Below are 20,689 nucleotides of genomic sequence, written 5' to 3' on the forward strand. Positions count from 1 at the left end.
TGCCAGATCTACTAACAAATCTACCATCTTTACCCTATGCGTCTCATATATATCATCAAGCCTCTGACTGAATAGAAATCATCATATGGTCCACTCTGATCGTCCATCCCAAGCACCACATCCTCATCTGCGTCCTCCTCCTCATCACCATCATCATCTTCATCCTCCTCAGGATAATGAACCCGTTCTCTACGAGCCGAGGTCGAAATACCACGGGATTTAACGTGTCTGGGCCCCAAGCTCTCCATTGAGTAGTTTCTACTTCTAATAACGTCCATACTCTTTCCCGCACTAGGTCGAAAATGCGATACCTAACTCCATTTAAATAACGAAAAATAATAACAATTGTTATTATTATTATTTATATTAATAATCTATTTTTTAAGTACAAACAACAAAAATTAGAAATAACTAACCAAAAAAATATCAAATAAACAAAAAAAATATTAACAAATTGACATAAAAAAAATTACAAAACACTGGAAAAAAAACATAAACAAAAAAAAATACATACAAATGGAAAAAAAATACCAAAAAATAAAAAAAAATATAAACATAAAAAAAAATAAAAAATAAAATAAAATACAAAAGAATTGAAAAAAATATATATAAATAAACAAAAAAATATACAAATAATTGAAAAAAAATATTAACATAAAAAAAATATAACAAATTTGAAAACAAATATATGAAAATAAACAAAAAAAATATATGAAAAATTAAAAAAAAAATATATAAACATAAACAAAAAAAAATAACAAAAACTTAACAAAAAATATAAATATAAACAAAAAAAAAAAAAAGTACTCGGCGTCCCAGCCAGACGCCAGCCCCACGGCAGCGGCGGCTGGGCAAGACGCCAAAGCCACGGCTGCGGCGCCCACGCAAGACGCCACCACCGTGGCCCTGGCGTCTCGATCAGCCGTCCCTGCCATAAGGCTGAAGTCTGCTGGGAAGCCAAATCCACGGTGGTGGCACCCTACTTGGGCGTCGCTGCCGTGGGCCTGGCGTCCCAGCTAGATGCTCCGCCTCTTCCAGGTTTTTTTAAAATTTTTTTTGTATTTTTTTAAAAAATACCTTGCCACCGTGTGGCCGCCTTTCCTCCACCTCTGCTGCCGCCAATTCCTTGCCTTGCCGCCTCAACATTATAGTTTGAAACTGTTTTTTTTTTTTTTAGAGAGAGGTGATGAGAGTAGAGAGAAGATGAGAGTGTGTGAGAGTTTTTTTTTTTTAAAAAACCATGTAAAGGCAAAAGTGTCAATTCACCTACAATTTGTGGGCTTTATATAGAGATTTGCGGGCGATGTTTAGCAATCCACTAGACGACATATAATAATAATAATTATTTTGACATGTAGGATTTAATTATTTGAATATATTTTTTTAATAAAATAGTTGGATAGATTTAGATAGATGTTGTAGCTTAACAAAGTTAGTTTAGATTTTTATTTTCAATAAATTTTGGATAGAATTTTAGGATAAAATTATTGGTTTAGAGTTTCATTTTCGATAAAATACCAATATTTCATAGGTACAGATTAAATTATAATTTTATTCAAAATACATTATAACTCTCAATAATTATCTTATAAATTTATTTTTTTATATATCAAAACTATTTGTGTTAAAGAGTACTTCACAGATATGACATCCAACTTTTCGTAAGTAACTATTATATTGACACGTATGATTTATTTAGATAGATAAAAAGTTTATATTAATGATATGTTTTAAAATTTAGCATATAGATAAAAAAATTTATTTTAAAATTTAATAAACAACTCGGGCATTGCACAGGCACAAAACTAGTGTATATGTATATATCCAAATCATTAAAGACTCCACATTCATGTATAATTGCAAATAAACTTTCAATAGAATTATAAATATATGAATTGAATTGGTATTTTATATTAAAAAGTGCTAACATTACAACTCTCTCTCTCTCTCTAGAAGTGTAGCCATCGGAGACTAACCCCTTCACTCTGGTGAACGGGGCTCCGGGAGCTCCCTCCTTGTACAGAGCGAGAGGCTTTCCAACTCAGGTCTTCTCCTATGGTGGTGTTTGTCTTCTATTTAGCAATAATAAGCCTAACTTTTACAAAGTGGAATACAATGATTCCATCTCCTGGAGTGGAGTTGGATACAATAGTTAATTCGGTTACAATGCTAGATCAACAACAGAGTGGGGAATGCACTAATCATTCGAAGCATGGTCAAGATGATAGCAATGGGAAGTTTGCAATGGAAGTGGATTCCATGCAATATAAGGGAAGCAGAATAGGAAGTTAGAAATACTGGTATTATATCCAGCCAACCAGCTCACACCACAAGATCTTTTAGAGAAGCGGTAGTTAAATCCTTGCAGTGGTTCACAGAAGCTAGGAAGATAGCTATCAATTCGCATGAGTGGGAAGATGAAGAGGATGATGTATCTGGTTATGAGCATGCAGTAAGCTTTCCCAAAGAAAAAATAAGAGAGCTGCGTAGACCTTGGGAGCTCACTCTTATAGGAAAATGCTTGGGGATAACGATTAAAGCTGAATTCATGTCTCAAAGAGTCAATAGGATGTGGAATCCTAAAAGGAGTCTTGAAACAATTGAAATGGAGAAAGGAGTTTATCTTTTCAGATTTAGTTTGCAAGATGATATGGAGAAAGCTCTATTTGGAGGTCCCTGGTTCATCTTAGATCATTATCTAATGATTTCCAAATGGCGTCCAAATTTTAGACCTTCAACGGAGATGTTCCAGAATATCTCGGTATGGATTTGATTTCCAGAGCTCCTGGTTGAATACTATGAGAAAGAAGCTCTATGCTAAATAGAAGAGGTAGTCGGAAAGCCAATTAGAGTCGATTATTCAACGAATAAAATCAAAAAATGCCGTTACACTAGGGTTTGTGTTGAAATCGAGCTCAATGAGCCATTGATCACCAAGGTATGGGTAGGGAAAGCTTGGCAAAGAGTTGAATATGAGAAAATTCATTCACTTTGCTTCGAATGTGAGAGAATAGGTCATTCTAGGGAGCTTTTTAAGGAGAGGACATACCTAGGCATGCATCCCACTAATCCAACAAAAATTGCAGGATTAGCCACGCCTAGTTTTAATCCTAAGGATGTAGCCATAGCCCTTGAAAATCCAGCCATGCAAAGGTCCAACAGTAATAACGGAAAGAACATAAGGGGGCCAGCCCAACAATAGCAACAAGTCAAAACAAAGTATGGGCCATGGATCTTGGCGGCATCTAGAAGGAAATATAGCAGGAATGATGAGAAAAGCAAATTTGAAAGAGGAGAAGGAAGTCAAAAGAATAAAATAGAAAATAAAGGCAAGAAGCATGGGAATATGTGAGCCGCCAACAATTGCCTAAAAAAACACAATGGAGTGTTTTACATATAGAAGGAAATGAGGGAGAGAAAACAGAGCAAAGTGATACTCTTGGGAATAATAAAAACAGACAATATATCAGAAGAATTTAAATAGCACAAAGAAAACATCTCTATTAGAAATCAACAACAATGAAATCAGTGACCACACTCTATCTCTCATTGCCATCCTACCCAACCAACCCTCACCAATTCTCACCGTTCCCCCTTCCAACCTCGATAATTACTCCAACCATCCATCCACCTTCTCCTCCACCCTCGCAGACCAAAATCTTACCGCTTTCATCACTATGTCGGGTCTCACCGCCATCTCAAACTCATCACCTATTCCCGACATATCCAACTCCAACCCTATGGCCAGTTCAATTCTTTCAACTCGGCCCCTTCAAACCGAAAAACTAGTCTCATGAAAGAGGGCTTGGACATAATGATGTCTCACCACATCCATTAATCTCCATTAGAGTATGGAACAACTTTTCTCCCACTAGAACCATCACCAGAAAACCCCCTGACTTACCACTTGCAGTTCGTAAACATAAACTTAAACCTAATGGACCCAACAAATCTACTAGGCGTTTTGATTCCTCAAACGGAATTAGTAGGGTTTGCTCTAGATTTCATCTATGTTCCAACGGGGAATTTAGTCCCAGAAATTCGGGCGATGGCATCTCCATTGTCAATGGAGGACATATGGGCCTTAGAGAAACTGCACTTATGGAAGGATTGGGTAAATCTGCTCCCTCAGATGATACACCATGGGTGATAGGTGGTGGTCGGGGATATGAATGAGGTCATTCATCAATCGGAGAAGATGGGAGGCAGACCCTTTGCCAATAATCTGGTGCAAATTTCTCAAAGTGGACCGATGCAGCGAGGTTAATCGATCTTAATTTCAAGGGTCATTTATTCCCCTGGAATAATGGACGTGATGGGCTTTATATGATCAAGGAAAGGCTCGATAAAGCATTGGCTAATGCTACTTGGTTTCAAAATCATCCAAATACTCAGGTATTAAATCTACCAAGAACCTACTCGGATCATTGTCCTATTTTGGTTGATTCTTATCCATTAAAAAGTAGTGGGAATTTCCCATTTAAATGTAAAGAAGCATGGATTTAAAATGCTAATTTTTGTGATTTCTTTACTCATGCTTGGGGGTTGGGAAACAATGATTTCATTAGGGCAAAAACTCATTTTATTAAGGAAGTTAAACAGTGGAATACTTATGTTTTTAATGAATCGCTTAATCACAAAAACCGTATCATTGCTCGCATTGAAGGTATTCAAAAATCCCTTTGTTTAAACTATTCGAGATTTCTCATTAATATAGAAAAAGACCTCCTTAATCAGCTTAATGAAATTATAAAAATTGTGAGCAAATGGGCTCAAAAAGCGGGGGTTGATTGGCATAAATATCGGGATAGGAACACTAAATATTTTCATATTCTTTCTAAGGATAGCAACATTCGAGGAATAATTCTTTGCCTAAAAAATGAGAATGGTGCATGGATTTATGATCAGAATTTCCTAAAAAATATGTGTGTTTCTTACTTTAAAAAAATCTTCTCTTCTAATCAGCTTTTTCAGCCGAGATGTGTGGGTTTTATCCTAAATTCAATAATTAATAATACTAATTTTAAATTCCTGCGTAGCAAGGTAGATCTGCTGGAAGGTAAGAGTGCTCTTCTAGCCATGGCTCCAATGAAAAGCCCAGGTCCAGATGGGATTCAACCCATTTTTTTCAAAAAAATTTTGGAACACTGTCGAGGGCTCTATTTTTGGTTTAATTTATGCCTGCTTTTCTTCTGGCAGTATCCCTCCTGAAATTAATGAGTCTTACACCTCCCTAATCCTAAAAATTCCCCAACCATCTTCTATGAATGCTTTTAGGCCTATTGGGCTTTTAACTCCATTTACAAGCTCATTACTAAAATTATTTCAAATCTCATCAAGCCGGATCTTAGTGATCTCATCAATCCAGTTCAATCCAACTTTGTGAAGGAAGAACTATTGATGAAAATATTCTTGTCATTAAAGAGATAGCCCATTTGTTCAAAAAAAAGCTAGTAAGAAACATCTTATGGCCTTCAAAATTGATATTTCCAAAGCTTACGATTGTCTTGAATAGGGTTTTATTAGGGAAACTCTTTTGGGTATGAATTTTCCGGACATCCATGTTAATCTTATTCTTAGTTGTATCACTACTCTGTCTATCTCTTTGTGGAATGGGGAAATAACGGAAAGTTTTACTCCTTCCCGAGGAATTCGCCAAGGTGATCCCCTTTCCTCTTATATTTTTGTTTTATGTCTTGAGTGTCTTTCTCTCATGATAGAACAAAAGGTAGGGCAAGGGCTTTGGAGACCAATTAAAACTGATGAGGAGATAAGCATCTCCCATTTATTTTATGCGGATGATGTTTTTCTCTTTGGAAAAGCTTCGGTTGAGAATGTTGAAGTCACTAAAGATACTCTTTGGGAGTTTGGGACAAATTTGGGCCTTTTCATAAGTCCTACCAAGTCAAGAGTCATTTTCCCTCCAAAAATGTCCATCACGCTCAAACTAGCCATTCTTAGTGCTTCTAATATTAAGGGCTCTCTTTCCTTTGGTAAGTACTTAGGAATCAATATTAGCCCAAATAGATTGAGGAAAGCCCATTATGTTGATCTCCTTACTAAAACTAAAGATCGAATCAAAGGGTGGCAAGCAAAGCTTCTCAATATGACCGGAAGAAATACTTTAATTAAATCTGTGCTTAACTCTTACCCCCTTTATGCTATGCAAATTAAACGCCCCTTATTCCTTGTGGCTATTCTTGATGATCTTGAGAGGTTGTAGACGTTTCCTTTGGAACAAAGTTGATCGTTCTCACTATCTTGCAAGAACTAGTTGGGATAAAATTTGCTTGCCTATGGGATTGGGGGGCCTTGGGATTAGGAAGTTGAGGAATTGGAATCGTGCGTTTATGGCTAAGTTGGGTTGGAGAATCATTAATGACCTACTGTACTTTGGGTGAGAATTCTTAGATCTAGATATTTTAAAAATTCTTCCTTTCTTAATTGACATACCAATCATAGGGATTCTCCTCTTTAGAAGGACATTCTCAAGGGGAAAGACCTTCTCCTTCAAGGGATTCCTATAGGGTGGGCAACGGGAAGGATATTTGTCTTTGGTATCATCATTGGGTTGGGGATAAACCCATATATCTCATGATAGATGTTCCCATTCCGGATTATATTGCACATTGGAGGGTTAGTGACATCATTAGGGGTGGAGTGTGGATTCTTGATAGAATTAAGCATATTATCCCTGATGACCTTTGTGAGCTTATTGAATTCATTCCTCTTTCACAAGTTTCTACTGCTCAAGATTCAATTTGTTGGGGAAAGGAAACTAATGGTCAATTCTCTATTAAAAGTGCTCACTACTAGAAATAGGCTGATTTTCGACGGACACGTATTTCCGTCGGAAAAATTAGAAATTCCGACGGAATTTTTTCCGTCGGAAATTTCCGACGAATTTTCGACGGATTGTTAAAATTCGTCGGAAATTTCCGACGGAATAAAAATCCGTCAGAATATATGGGATTTCCGATGAAATATTCCGTCGGAAGTTAATTATATTTGGACGGAGTATTCCGTCGGAAATCCCATATATTCAGACGGAATTAAAATCCTTCGAAAACCAAACCCCCCCTTCATTTGTTCTCTGATCTTTTCTCTCTCTCCTCTCCACATACGGTTCCTCTTCGCTTCCCCCTTCTCTCTCCTCCGCCCTCTCTTTCTCTCTCTTCTCCTTCTCCTTCCTCCATTTCTCTTCTCCTTCCTCCATTTCTCTTCTCCTTCTCAGTTCTCCTCTCTCCTCCGCCCTCTCTTTCTCTCTCTTCTCCTTCTCCTTCCTTCATTTCTCTTCTCCTTCTTAGTTCTCCTCTCAGTTCTCCTCTCTTCTCCTTGCGCAACCAACACCACCACCGCTGCTGCGTAACCAACACCACCGCCACCACGGAGTTTGTTTTGATTATTTTCAAGGTCTTTTAGGCCAAATTCGACCATTAAAAGCCTAGATCTAGACTTTTTATGGCCGAATTTGGCCTAAAAAAACTGTTTTCGTGGTGAAATTCGAGCCCAGTTCAATTTAAGGTATGTTTTATGTTTTAATTTTTTGATTTTCTGATTTTTTTTTTCTTTGCTTTTTTTAAAATTTTTGGGTTTTAAGTTGTTGTGTGTGCGTGTGTGATGTGTGGGCTGGTGGTGGGTGGCGATTTATGAAGGTGGTGGGTGGTTTCGTGGGGTTAGAGTTGGTCACTGTTTGGGTGGTTTCTGGGCTTGGTGGCGTGGGTTTGGGTGGTGGTTGTGGGTGGACGTTTGTTCTAGATATGGGTGGTTTCGGGTTTTTTTGGGTAGTTTCGGGTATTTTTGGGTGGTTTTAGGTTTGGGTGGTGGTTGTGGATGGCTGTTACTTAGGGTTTTGTTGGTTTCGTGGGTTTTGTGGCGTGGGTTTGGTGGTGTGGGCTGGTGCTTGTGGTGTGGGCTGGTGGTACGGGTTAGGGGGGACTAGTGGGTTAAGGTGGGTGGTGTGGGCTGGTGGTCCGGTTTAGGGGCGCTAGTGGTGTGGGTGGGTAAGGGGGCAGTCATGGGTTATTATGGGGGCAGGGTGGTATGGGTGGGTAGGGGGGCAGGGGGTGGGCTGGTGGTGGGGGTGGTGGGTGGGGCTGTTTTTTTTTTTTGTTTTTTTTATTAACTTTTCAGACGAAAATTTCCGTCGGAAAGAAGTAGATCCTAACGGAAAATTCGAAAATTCCGTCGGAAAATTGCGACGGACTCTCGATTAAAGTCAAAAACAGCGCCGACAGAAATAAATCCGACGGAAATTCCGTCGGAAAAGGTCGAATTTCCTACAAAGGGTTTTATGACAGATTGATTCCGACGGAATTCCGTTGGAAGACCATTTTCCGACGTAATTTCCGATGATTCTGACGGATTTTTTCCATCGGAATCAAGCTGTTTTCTTGTAGTGGCTTATCGACTAGCCTCAAACTTTACTCCTCATCCTTCTTTTCCCACTGTTAATTGGAAAAAGCTTTGGCATATTCAAGCCCCCCATTAATATAAAATGTTACTTTAGAATGCCTCTCATCAAATTCTTCCTTCTGCCACCACCCTTAAAGCTACTATTCCCATTTTTGATCCCATATGTACTCAATGTAATCTTCCACCTGAGAGTCACCATCACATTTTTCGTGATTGTATTATTAAGTCGAAAGTCCTATGGTCTAGAATTTTAGCTGGAAACAAACTTGATAAATCTTTTAATTTTCATGTCTTTAATAATTCGGAGTGGGAAGAGTGGGTCAATTTTAACTTGGATTAAGTGATAATTGGAAAATAATTATCACAGTGGCTGTTTGGCACATTTAGAGAGTTAGAAATCAGGTGGTTTTAAAACTTGCAATGGTCCATCCCATTACTTTGTTTAACAAGTACATGGTGGATTTGGTGGCTACCTTTGATGTTTTCAGGGGAAAGGTAAAGCACCTACTGAGCACACAGAGGATATGAAGTGGAAGAGACCAGCCAGAGGTTCGGTTAAGCTCAATGTTGATGGAGCTTGGACGAATGCAGGTACGGGAGGCATAGGAGGAGTCATCAAAACTAGCGACGGGGCTTGGTTTGAAGGATGGTCATGGAAAATAAAAGCAAGAAACCAACCAGAAGCTAAACTTTTAGCAATCAGAGATGGAATGCTGATGGCGATTGATGCGAAGGCCAAGAAAGTCAGTATGGAGACAGCACAGCTTGCAAATTCGAGTTTAGCTATGTGCCAAGGGAAGCAAATGAGGTGGCACACTACTTGGCCAAGATGGCAGTGGACATGGATGGAGCGATCAAAAAATACAACAAGGTCCCCTACTGTGCAAGGAACGCGTATGAAAATGATATTATTGATAGCAGGGAATGGTCGGGAGAAGGAAACAGTTGCTTGGTTTATCTTTTATTGTAGCAGGAATTTATTTTTCCATGCTTAGACTTTTTTCAGTTTTATGCATTGTAATGGTTTGTTATGTTGGAGTTGTTAGCCGAACTCTTGGTGAACTGTTGAAGGCTGATGGTTGATTAATTAATATATTTCCCTTTTCATTAAAAAAAAAAAAAAAAAAGAACTGATATTTTATAAATTTACAATTATAAAAATTACAAACTCAGATGTAGAAATATATACTAACACTATTAATTCGGATTTGAACTTGGGTTGAGTCCATCGGACCTCAAGCAAGATCCGAGAGTGATCCGACTCCATTCGGATTTGAACTTTTTTAATCGGACTTGGATTCGGAATTTTCTATTTCGATTTGGATCGGACTTTTTTCTTCGGATCAGATCGGACTTGGATCGAATTAGGATTGAATTGCCATCCCTAGTGACCAAAGAAAAAAATTTGTAATTAAAAATAGTAGAATGTTTACGAAAAGGGAAAATATAAGCACAAAAGGCAAGGATACAACCGTGCTGTATAGGGCTTTGGACCCATGGGTCGTACTTCATGTGCTAACCTACAGGCCTAACATGGACTCAAGTGGGCCTAAAGTGGGTGGAGGGTTGGGCAAGGCCCAAATCAGAAAAAGGCCAAGCTCTACCCGTGGCCTAACCCTAATAGTTAAGGGTCGAGCTAAGTTTACTAAGGGCCTGGGTTGGGCTGGATCAGGTGATGGTAGGCCCAACCCAAAGCCTTTTTTAGCTTTAGAGGTTACTTCAACCCTTCATGGTCAAATAATTTAGGGTCAAAATTGGTAAAAATCAACTAGAGATTCCTCATTTTGCTTGCAAGGAAAGACTTAGTTTACATGCTTTATATTTTTCGAGCTGTGAAATTTGCTTAGTTATGGTTTTATGGGTTAAATTTAAGGTTGAAATTGGCAAAGAAAATGCCCAAAAATGCCTCGAGTTAAGTTTTGAGAAAATTAGTCGGTAAAGGTTTTATGGTTCTTTGCACACAAAACGAATCAGTTCTGGTCATTGTTTATCATTTGACCTTAAATTTGTCTCTTAAGAACCAAAATGACCTCTAAAACTTTTAACTTAACCATTTTCGCCGCTCGGAAAATAAAGCATGTAACACCTTTCCTTATTGCATGCAAAACAAGGCATTTTCGTTCGAATTTTGCCAACTTCAACCTTAAATTTGATTCATGAGGACCAAATAGTACTTAAAACCTTAACCAAGCAATTTACACAACTTGAAAGAAAATGAAAACTAAAGCACGCAAATTGAGATATTTCCTCGCCCGCAAACCGAGGCATTTTTAGCCCTTTTTTTTTTTGCTAATTTCAACTTCATTTTGGCCCTTATATGCCAAAATAAACCTAAAACCTTAATTGAGCAATATTTGCAGTTCAAAAATTACATGCTAACTGACACACTTCTCAGTATTCAATTACGAGTTAATGGGTTAGTTAAGGGTTAATGACTAACGGAGTTAAGACTATTAGTCATTAAAAGCATTTGGTAAATTTTTAAAAACTCAGGGATATTTGTTGAATTTTTTAAAAAAAGTGGGTATTTGGTAATTTGTTAAAAATTCATGGGTATCTATTTGGTGAAAAAACCGCTTATCTAATGTTATCCAAAAATTTGATAATATATAGTTGCGATTCGGCATATTTACCTATCAAAGAGCCAATTTCATAGTTATCTACGTAATCTAACAATATTAGACAAAATTCATCAGGATTAGCTAGAATTAGTCTCACTATAAGGAAATTCAATACACTCAAACAATGTAAGTTTATTAAATTACTAGTGCAAACATAGATAAATTTAAGAGAAAGGTCCAAAATAGACTATTGAAGATAATAAAGGTTAAACTAGTATATCAGGATGCGTGATATTCCATATATTTCCATTAATACAACTGGAAGAAGTATGTTATTACAACTTTGAAATTCTCTTACCATTTATGTGTTGAACATGTAATAGACATTAAATCACAATTAAGAATATAATATTCAAGGTAGGATTATATTATAAAGAAGATTAAAAAGCATATTTAATTTGTTGATAATTGTTGACAATTGTTGGCTCAAATGTTAATAATGGCTGCATTTCCATAAATAAATCATAATAAAGTATAATAGTACGCGAGGACAATAAAATAATGAAGAATTAAAGAAGAAAATAAGATTAAAAAGCATAATTGTTGTAATGTAAATAAAGTATGAGAATATATTTTATTAATTCATTACAAATTAGTTTATTAAGTTTCCCTAATGTAACCCGCTAGTTTCCAACGCAAATACTTCCAAAAAGTTTCTTATGAAAGAATACCACAACTTAATCCATCATGTTTACCCCCAAAATTTACTTTAGCATTTAAACAATTGACCAAGAAGTTGAGCCCTTTTTCAGGTAAGGTTTTGTCAACAAGGTTGAGGTTAGCATTATGTTTTACATCCAAGCTTAGATCAATATCAACCACATTAATGCCTTCACAAGGATTTATTGCGCAACATGAGAAAGATAGTGCATTCTTGGTAGTTGTAGTTCCTCGAATGTTCTTGAAGAAAACACCTTCTATCTTCGCTTGAATTAACTGTGTTGCAAGCAAAAAAAAAAAAAAAAAAAGTTCTTGTAATTTAATTTGAGAATTTGCATAAATATATTTTTCCGAATTCAAGGACATATTTTGTAGATTAGCTTGTTAGGTTTGACATAAGAAACACATTTACCTTGTTTAGTATGGGGATACTTTGTATTTGGTCAATGACAATAGGGTTTTGCACTCTTTCCATTATCAAATCTTCAACTTTAATGTTAGAAATAAGACTTGCTTTGAACTCTAGGCGAGGAATGATCCTTACACCAAATGCGCTTCCCTTGAATGAGCAACCCTTACCTAGCACACCATTCACATCAAGTGAAGTTGTATATGGTCGTGATCCGATACTGAATTTAAAAATGAGTTAGGTTACTCCAACGAGTAGTTAAGAAAGAATAGGCAAATATATGATATTATTTGCGCTCTCTCTCTCTCTCTCTCTCTCTCTGTCTATATATATATATATATATATATAGAGAGAGAGAGAGATTGGATCATGTGAAAACAAACCTAAAGCTGAAAACTGAAAACAGATGATCTAGACCATTGAATTTTCATCTGACGGATTAGATTACATTCGCGTTATTTGTAATCTTGTCCATCCATTCTCTCTGCTCTATTTTTATCTTTCTTCAATCTCACGATCTCACTGTTTCTCTCTCCTTCTCCCAAAAAATCATCAAATTTCAGAGGAATTTGCTTAAATCTTCATCAATAATTTGCTTCAATCTTCATCAATTTCGTCTTTAGCTTCAAAGTTAAACCTGAAAAGTGAGTTTTACGTTTCAACAATCAATTATGCGAGTTAATCATTTTCGTCACTGAATATTCATCCCATTGAAGCAAATTTTAAGCTTTCTCCTCCATTGAAGCGAGTTTGAGCTTTCTCGATCCTCCATTGAAGCGATTTCTTCCACCTCTTTCGTTATTTTTGTTTTCCGATTGTCTAGGTTAAATTGCTTGTTTATTTGATTTTATTACAGTAGTTGTTAATCGATTTGCTAATTATCGCTAATCGATTCGTTGATTATTGCTACTCAATTTTTTTAGTTGCTTATTTATTTGATTTTTTTTTGTGGGTGTCGGTGGTTGTGGTGGTCTGGGTTTGGGGATTTTGGTGGTGTCGGTGGCGGTGGTGGTCTGGGTTTGGGGTTTCGGTGGTGTCGGTGGTCTGGGTTTGGGGGTTTCTAGAAACCCGGCAGAGGCTGAGCTCTTGTAAGATATTGGGAAGCAGGGGACACACGAGCTTGCTGCTATCTTAGGGGACATTGGAGAATTGCTCAAAGGTTCCTGCAAATTCGAGTTCAGCTATGTTCACAGAGAAGCCAACGAAGTGGCTCATTAACTTGCGCAAATGGCAATTGAAATGGAGGGAGATATAGTCAAGCACAACAACATTCCGACTTGCGCTAAGAATGCTTATGAAAATGATATGGTGGAAAGCTGCATCTAAGCTGACATTGGGTTTTGTTGGATTGAAGTAGAACAAGTTTCTTATTTGCACTCGTATGGTTTTTTTTATTTTGGAGCTGCTATAATTGCTCCCTTGAACTCTTTGTGGTTGATTGATTAAGCAATATGATTTTCCTTATTTAATCTTTACGTAAATGTTGTCAAAATTGACGTAGTTACCTTATTTTTATATATAGCGACCTTTATTTTTGTATATAATGACCTTTATGTAAATGGTGTCAAAAACTTAGTCGATATAGTTACCTTATTCTTGTATACAGTGACTTTAATGTAAATGTTGTAAAAATTGATATAGTTACCCTATTTTTGTATATAGTGACAAATGTTGTAAAAATTGATATAGTTACCCTATTTTTGTATACAGTTACGTTATTTTTATATATAGTGACTCTACGTTATTTTATTTTTTTAAAACCGTTAGATCTTGTTAGTAACAATGGATGGTTGAGATTTTCTGTTTTTAGTTTTCACCATAAGCCCTGTTTTCAGCGGAACCTCCCCGTATATATATATATATATATATATATATATATATATATATATATATATATATATATATTCTTCAAATTTCTTTCAAAGAAAATTTTCTTCCTTCAATGATATATAGCCCACCGCCCCCCCCCCAAAAAAAAAAAAACATATTTTCTTAAAAAGTTAAATTCATTTTCTCTTTTTGTCACATTAATAAATTTTTTTTTTTTATGAAACAGAGAGATTAAGTAATTTCATTATAGAAAATCAGTGAATTTAGAATATCATAGGTGTTCAACCTGAACTTGAACCTGAACCTCACTAATCTAGCTATATATTTAGCACTCCATATATATTTATGCTAACTAGCATAGGGTGACAAAAAGTAATCCTCTCTACCTCGATTTGCCTCTAAAAGTTTTTCATATATTAAATGATAATGATTCTCTCACAAAAACCGTTAAGATAAGAACTTTTTAAAAACCGAGGGACTTTTTCCATGAAGAGATATTACCTAATGCCTTGGCCTGCTACACAAGTGATTCCCGTGATAAAAATATCAGTAGATCCGGGAGCAACAGTGACACAATCATCACTAGTTTTGATGTAGCTGTTAGACACATTAACTTGACTAGATGCACTTATGTAAATACCATTTGAGTTGGTGTTAGATTCCACTGATTTTGCTTCAAATTTCACATTTTGAATGGTTATGCATTGACTCTCCACAACCAACACATGGTATGCAGCAGGGTTAACTGATCTAATTCCTTCAACCGCGATGTTTTTCGCCTTGTAAAACTTGATTGACTGTTCAGGAAAATATGTAAGATTTGCATTAATTGCATCTTGTTATATACTATTATTCTTAGGTTACAAATTTTATGGATGACTAAGGCCCTATTTATTTCACCTTAAGAAAATAATATTCAGTAAAAATAATTTATATTCAATAAAAATAATTTCAGTTTAGCATAAATAATTTCAATTTAGTAAAAATAATTTCAGTTCAGCAAAAATAAGGTGAAGTGAAAAGAGCCTAAACATGGTACAAAGAATAGCGATGATATAACAAACCCATGGTTACTAAAGGCAGCACATGCCTAATTTGTGTCCAAACTTAGATTACTCGAATTTTACTAAAAGTGTACATAACTAACACGATTAATAAAGTAAACTGTTTAATTAGAAATAGCTCTTTGTTGCTAAAATATAAATGTAAGGTAATACTTACAGGCATGATACTAGAGAAATCGACATCCTTATAATTTGAATTGAGAACTTCTTTGCTTGGCTACTAAGATCAATGGTTCCCTGTCCAGTGAAAGTGACGCGATCCACATCTTGGAAAACGATAAATTCTTTGTTTGGAAATTGGCTAATATCAGGTCAGCTATTACATTTCCTTGAAGCTCAATAGTCACATGATTTTTACATGGTCCGGCGAATATAACCTCTGCTACTGCAAATGTTCCAGGAGGTATCACAACCTTTGATGGTCCATTACTGCAATGACATGCCTTTTGCCATGCTTTCATCACCGCCTAAACATGCATACAAATTAAAGAAGTTCGTCAATACATTTGGTCGTACTATGTCTATTTTTCATGAGCATATATGTGTGTATTCACATTTATTACAATTACGTAAACAAATAATGGTTAAACCTATAGATTGTCTTGGTAATGCATCATGAATAAAATTGCAAAATACTCGGTATTTGAAGATGGATATGCATATTATCTTTACTTGCAATAGACTATTTCTTAATTTTCAAAAGTTAATTATGTGTTCAAAAACTTAAACACGTGTTCAAAGGGACCTATGTGGTATAATACATATTCATGTGAAATTAAAATATGTGATTTTTGGTAATATATAATAATAATTCATATTTGGATATATAAAGTAAAAATATTAATAAATTTTTAGTAACATGAGAGCGAACTGAATCACTTGAAGACCAAAACATAACAAATTGAAGTTTTGATTGAAAATATTATTAGTTGTATGTAGGTCATTCCTGCTAATAGGCATTGTATTAGAACATTTGAAGTATATATGCTTTGTAATACAACAAAACAACATTCATATTATAGATAACAAACCATCTAGTGGAAATTCTAGATTAGGGAAAATCGAGAATAGTTTGGGGTGTATACGGTTCATTAAGAGAATATGCAAAAGAATTAAGTAGCGATAATAAAAAGAGGGTGATTAATGAATAAACTCACTATTCCGTCATAGATTCCCCCTTGGCATAGATAGGTTTCCTATCTCCCTTTGCACCAAAGTTGGTGATTTCAAAAATTTCATTCTCGGTACTAGCGGGAGTTGCAAGGCCACGATGACATTCAACCACAATGAAGAAATAAGAAATGGCTAAAATGAGGATAATTGTGAAATTGTATCCATTAGCATTAGCCATTTATTAGTGTGACCTTGCAACTTAAAAGGAAATTGGAAACTTAAGAGATTTGAGGGTAAATGTTGCTTATATATAAGAATAAGAATAATAACAAATTGGATGGATACAACAATTTATCAAAGTATAGTTCATTAATTGTCTAAGAATAGGAATGTATTCTATATTTTAGCATAGTTATTCAAATTTTAAAAACATATATTTAGAGATTTTCTCTTGACCATTAGTAATGAGACTTTCAAGGGTCTTTATTGATTCCAGTATTATTATTAACGTAAATTAGACACAAATTCATTGTCCATGCATGACCTAACAAGAAGTGAAGTTAACAACAATATAATACCCATTCACTGTTTTCTCTTTTTAGCTTACACCAAACTAATTAGTATTCTATCTTTAAAAAAAATAATAATAAAATATATTAAATATTCATAAATTCTTATGTATGGTTGGCCACATCGTGTGGCCAGTTATCATGGGTGTTACCTTGTTATCATAAAAGGAATAATAAAGCAAAAGAGGGAAAGCGTGTCCTTATATTGCTTTCACAAATTCTTCAAAAAGGCGGGTGTATGTTAATGTATTGTAAAACGGGTTAAAGTTATTATAAAAGCATTTAAAGTTACTCTTTATACAACAAAAGTTATTATTTTTCTAATAATAAATTTTATCTTATAAAAAACTTATAATGTATTAGATTAATCATATTAGCCTTTATAGTATGTAATCATGAATCTATAAGAAATTACACATTACAATAAAAATTCAAACTAACGACAAATTAAAAGTTACCCTTTGAGTGGTTAAAGTTAGTATAGAAATAGTTAAAGTTACCTTCATACTGATCGTTTTACAATAAAATTAATGTAGACCCGTCTTACACAAGACTTATTGTATTACTTTTTAGGCCTTGGGGTGGGTAAGAAGTAATAAAAGTGAAAAAAAAAAATTACCATAAAAGGAATAAAGCAAAATAGGGAAGTTAAAAATAAAATAAAATAAAATAAAATAAAACCAAATCAAAACGCATTGTGAGAAAATAAAAAAAGAACGAAGGGAGTCAGTATGATTTTCCATTAATCAAACATTTATCTTTATAATATAGGTGAAAAGGGAGGGGGAGTAAAATATTGGTACCCAAATTATGGACTATCCAATATACCCCTTCACTTTATGTATTTATTATTTTATCTAAAACAATTTAGGCAATTAAAAAAAATCTTTGATTGGGACAAAATCGGAAAGAATTAACGATTGAGATATAATTGATTGGTTATCAAATCTTGAAAATTAGGAAATATTAAAGGTTTAATAATATATTCCTTACTCATTTCATATTTCTATCAAGTTTCCCCATTGTTTATATCAAGTTCAATTATTAATCAAAATAATATAAATTATATAATACATAGTACTCTCTCCATCCCTTATCTACATGTCTATTTCTCTTCATTATGTGAGTAATAAATATTAGAAATAGGCATGTAGATAAGGGACGGAGGGAGTAAAAGATTTTAAGACCATATGTCTTTAATTTATACTTTATATGATTCTAGTTGTTTATTATATAAAATGTTATGCACACGTCGCGTGTGCAAACGCTGTCAATTATTTAGGTCAACTCATGAGTAGTATAATGTTTGATGTATGAATGAAAAATTCATTTTAATAATCCCAACTTTGTCCAATTTACTTTAAATATTCTCAACTTTCGTTTATTCTGCAATAATCCCAACTTTCACCTGCATTTTCTTTTTTCAAACCCGATTACATGTAACCGAAAAAAAGGGTTAAATTTTTTAAATATATTATTTGTCATGTGTTGTGTAATTAGTTAAATAAATAAATTAATTAAAAAAATTAAAAAAAATTAAAAAAAATTAAAAAAAAAAGAAAAGAAAAAAAAAACCACCAGCCACTAAACGCTTGTGGCCACCCCCTTTCCCCAACCGGCCAGCCCCACCCCCGAACCACCCTCTCCGATCCCCAACCCACCATTTCCAACCTCCCTTCTTCCCCCAACACTGGAAACCTTCCCCTCACCCCGTGCACATGGAGGAGAGAGAAAAATGAGGGCGTTGATTGGGTTTTGGGTGGTTTTGGGGGCGGGGGAGGTGATTTCGGGGGGTTGGGGTTACTGTTACAGGTGGTTTCGGGGGTAAGGGGGAAGGGGAAGGGTTCGGGGTCGGGGTCGGGGATATTGGTTATGGGTGGTGGTTTAATTTCGGGGCAGGGGTTTTGGTTATGGGTGGGGAGAGGGAAGGGGGCCGGTTTTGGAGGGTGGGGCTGGGGGTAGGAGGAGGGTGGCCATCACTGGTGGTTGTGGGCAGGTGGCTTGGTTTTGTTTTTTTTTTTCCTATTGATTTTTTTTTACAAATCACGACTTGACACGTGTCAGGTTACCTAAAATATTAGGTCGTTGACTTTTATTGACCGGTTTGAGATTGTTAGAAGAAAACGCACGTGAAAGTTGAAATTGTTATAGTATAAACGAAATTTGGGGTTATCACTTAAAGTAAATTGGGCAAAGTTGGGATTATTAAAATGAACTTTTCCTTCTTTTAAATCTCATTCTTAATTTTTTATTCGTAAAGAATTATATTTCTAAAATATGTAAGTAATGATTGATCTTTAAAAATAGGAAACATTAATTAAAAAAAAAAAAGTGATTAACCATCAAAAAACTACTTAAGTTGTGCTTTAATTTTAATTGATTACTTTTTTTTGTTTATTATAGTGAATTTTACCCTAATGGATTTTTTTTTTTTTTAATTTGAAAATAATTATTATAGTTAAACCCTTTTTTTTTATCAAGTCTTTTTTATTCCATTGGAAAAATTACATTACAAAATATCGCATGCATAGCGTACGTGCACACAAATCTGGTATAATTATAACAAAGTGGGGGTTAATGAGAGGAAAGAACCCCAATTGGTTTTCTTTTGTTGTGTCACATCAATAGCCACATCAAGTTAAAAAAATTTAATACACTTTTGGTAACATTAATCAAGCAAGAAAAAAAAAAACAATATAATGGATTTCATTTGGTAAGTTTATTACATAAATTTTAATGTAAAATATAATTTAATGAATTGAATTCAATTTTAATGACAACCAAGTTTATTATACTTTTAGTGACATACCAATCAAGCAAGAAAAAAAGGGGAAATTATTTTCATTCAATACCAATTGAGCAACAATTTATTTTCAGAAGATTTTAACAGAGCTAGAAGGAAACTTTAATATTATTTTCCTTTTCCTTTGCCAATTGACACATCTCGTTCATTAGACAGGTGTATATTATTTATGGTTTAAAATCTATTTATCTATAACTATGTATATATTAATATTAAATATATATTAAAGGCGAACCAGGAATGACATTATTGACACGTGTCATCTTTTGATCTAAAATTTTCCTGCCTTTTTCTCCTTTCTTAAAAAAAAAAAAAACCATTTTTCTTTCCATTTCAATGATCATATTTAATCCACGTACAACCAACTAGGATATATTTAAATATCTTTTATGTACTATATTAAGTAAAATTTTAAAAAAAAAAAATACTAATAGATATCATTATCTAAGAAGACTGCTAAAATATAAGTATAATATTATTATCCATACAAAAAAATTATAATATTATTATTATTATTTTAAACTTTATTATTTGGACAATAAGGTTAATTTCAATTAAAGAAAATAATTTTAGTAACATTTTTTTTTTTGAAAAGACTTTTGTAACATATACTTGTATATACTTTATTTTTCTTTAATTAAAAGTCATACTAAATATATTGTGTGTCAAAATTTTGTGCAAAAATTTCCCACCAATTTTGTTTTCAACTAAAAATAATAATACAATACTTATCCTTACTAATCAGTAAAAATATATATTTTGCTCGGAATACAATTTTTATCTAAAATAACACTCTTCTACTCAATTCTAAAAAATAAAAAAAAATAAAAAAAAAATCAAGTAAATTTGCGTTAAATGTTGTGCGAGTCAAATTATATTGAAAACTAGAGACAAAGGGTATATAAATGGTACAAAAACTAATCTAAAATTTTTATTTTATTCATATAAAACCTCATTTTGCCTATATTTCTTTAATTTTTCTATGAAGTCTGTTGTATTAATAACCTTAATGTCTTTGGTATGAGTATTGATTAAAATTTTAGTTATTTATTTTAATTAAATAAATTATTTTTGATAAGTTATTATTGAATTAACATTATAATCTGTTATAAAATTCTTTTAAAAAAAATAAAAATATATGTTATAAAATCTTGTAAAAATCGTTCATGGCATAGACTTAATTAAGCTAGTAAAATTACAATAGA

At 34.2% G+C, this 20,689-nt stretch overlaps 1 pseudogene; it reads right to left on the minus strand.

Annotated features, from left to right (window-relative positions):
• Nucleotides 1-11,472: 11,472 nt before the first annotated feature.
• On the minus strand, nt 11,473-16,386 carry LOC110689795 (annotated as a pseudogene).
• Between the last annotated feature and the right edge of the window lie 4,303 nt (nt 16,387-20,689).

Source organism: Chenopodium quinoa, unplaced genomic scaffold (assembly GCF_001683475.1).
Source record: "Chenopodium quinoa cultivar QQ74 unplaced genomic scaffold, ASM168347v1, whole genome shotgun sequence".
NCBI classification, from domain to species: Eukaryota; Viridiplantae; Streptophyta; class Magnoliopsida; order Caryophyllales; family Amaranthaceae; genus Chenopodium; species Chenopodium quinoa.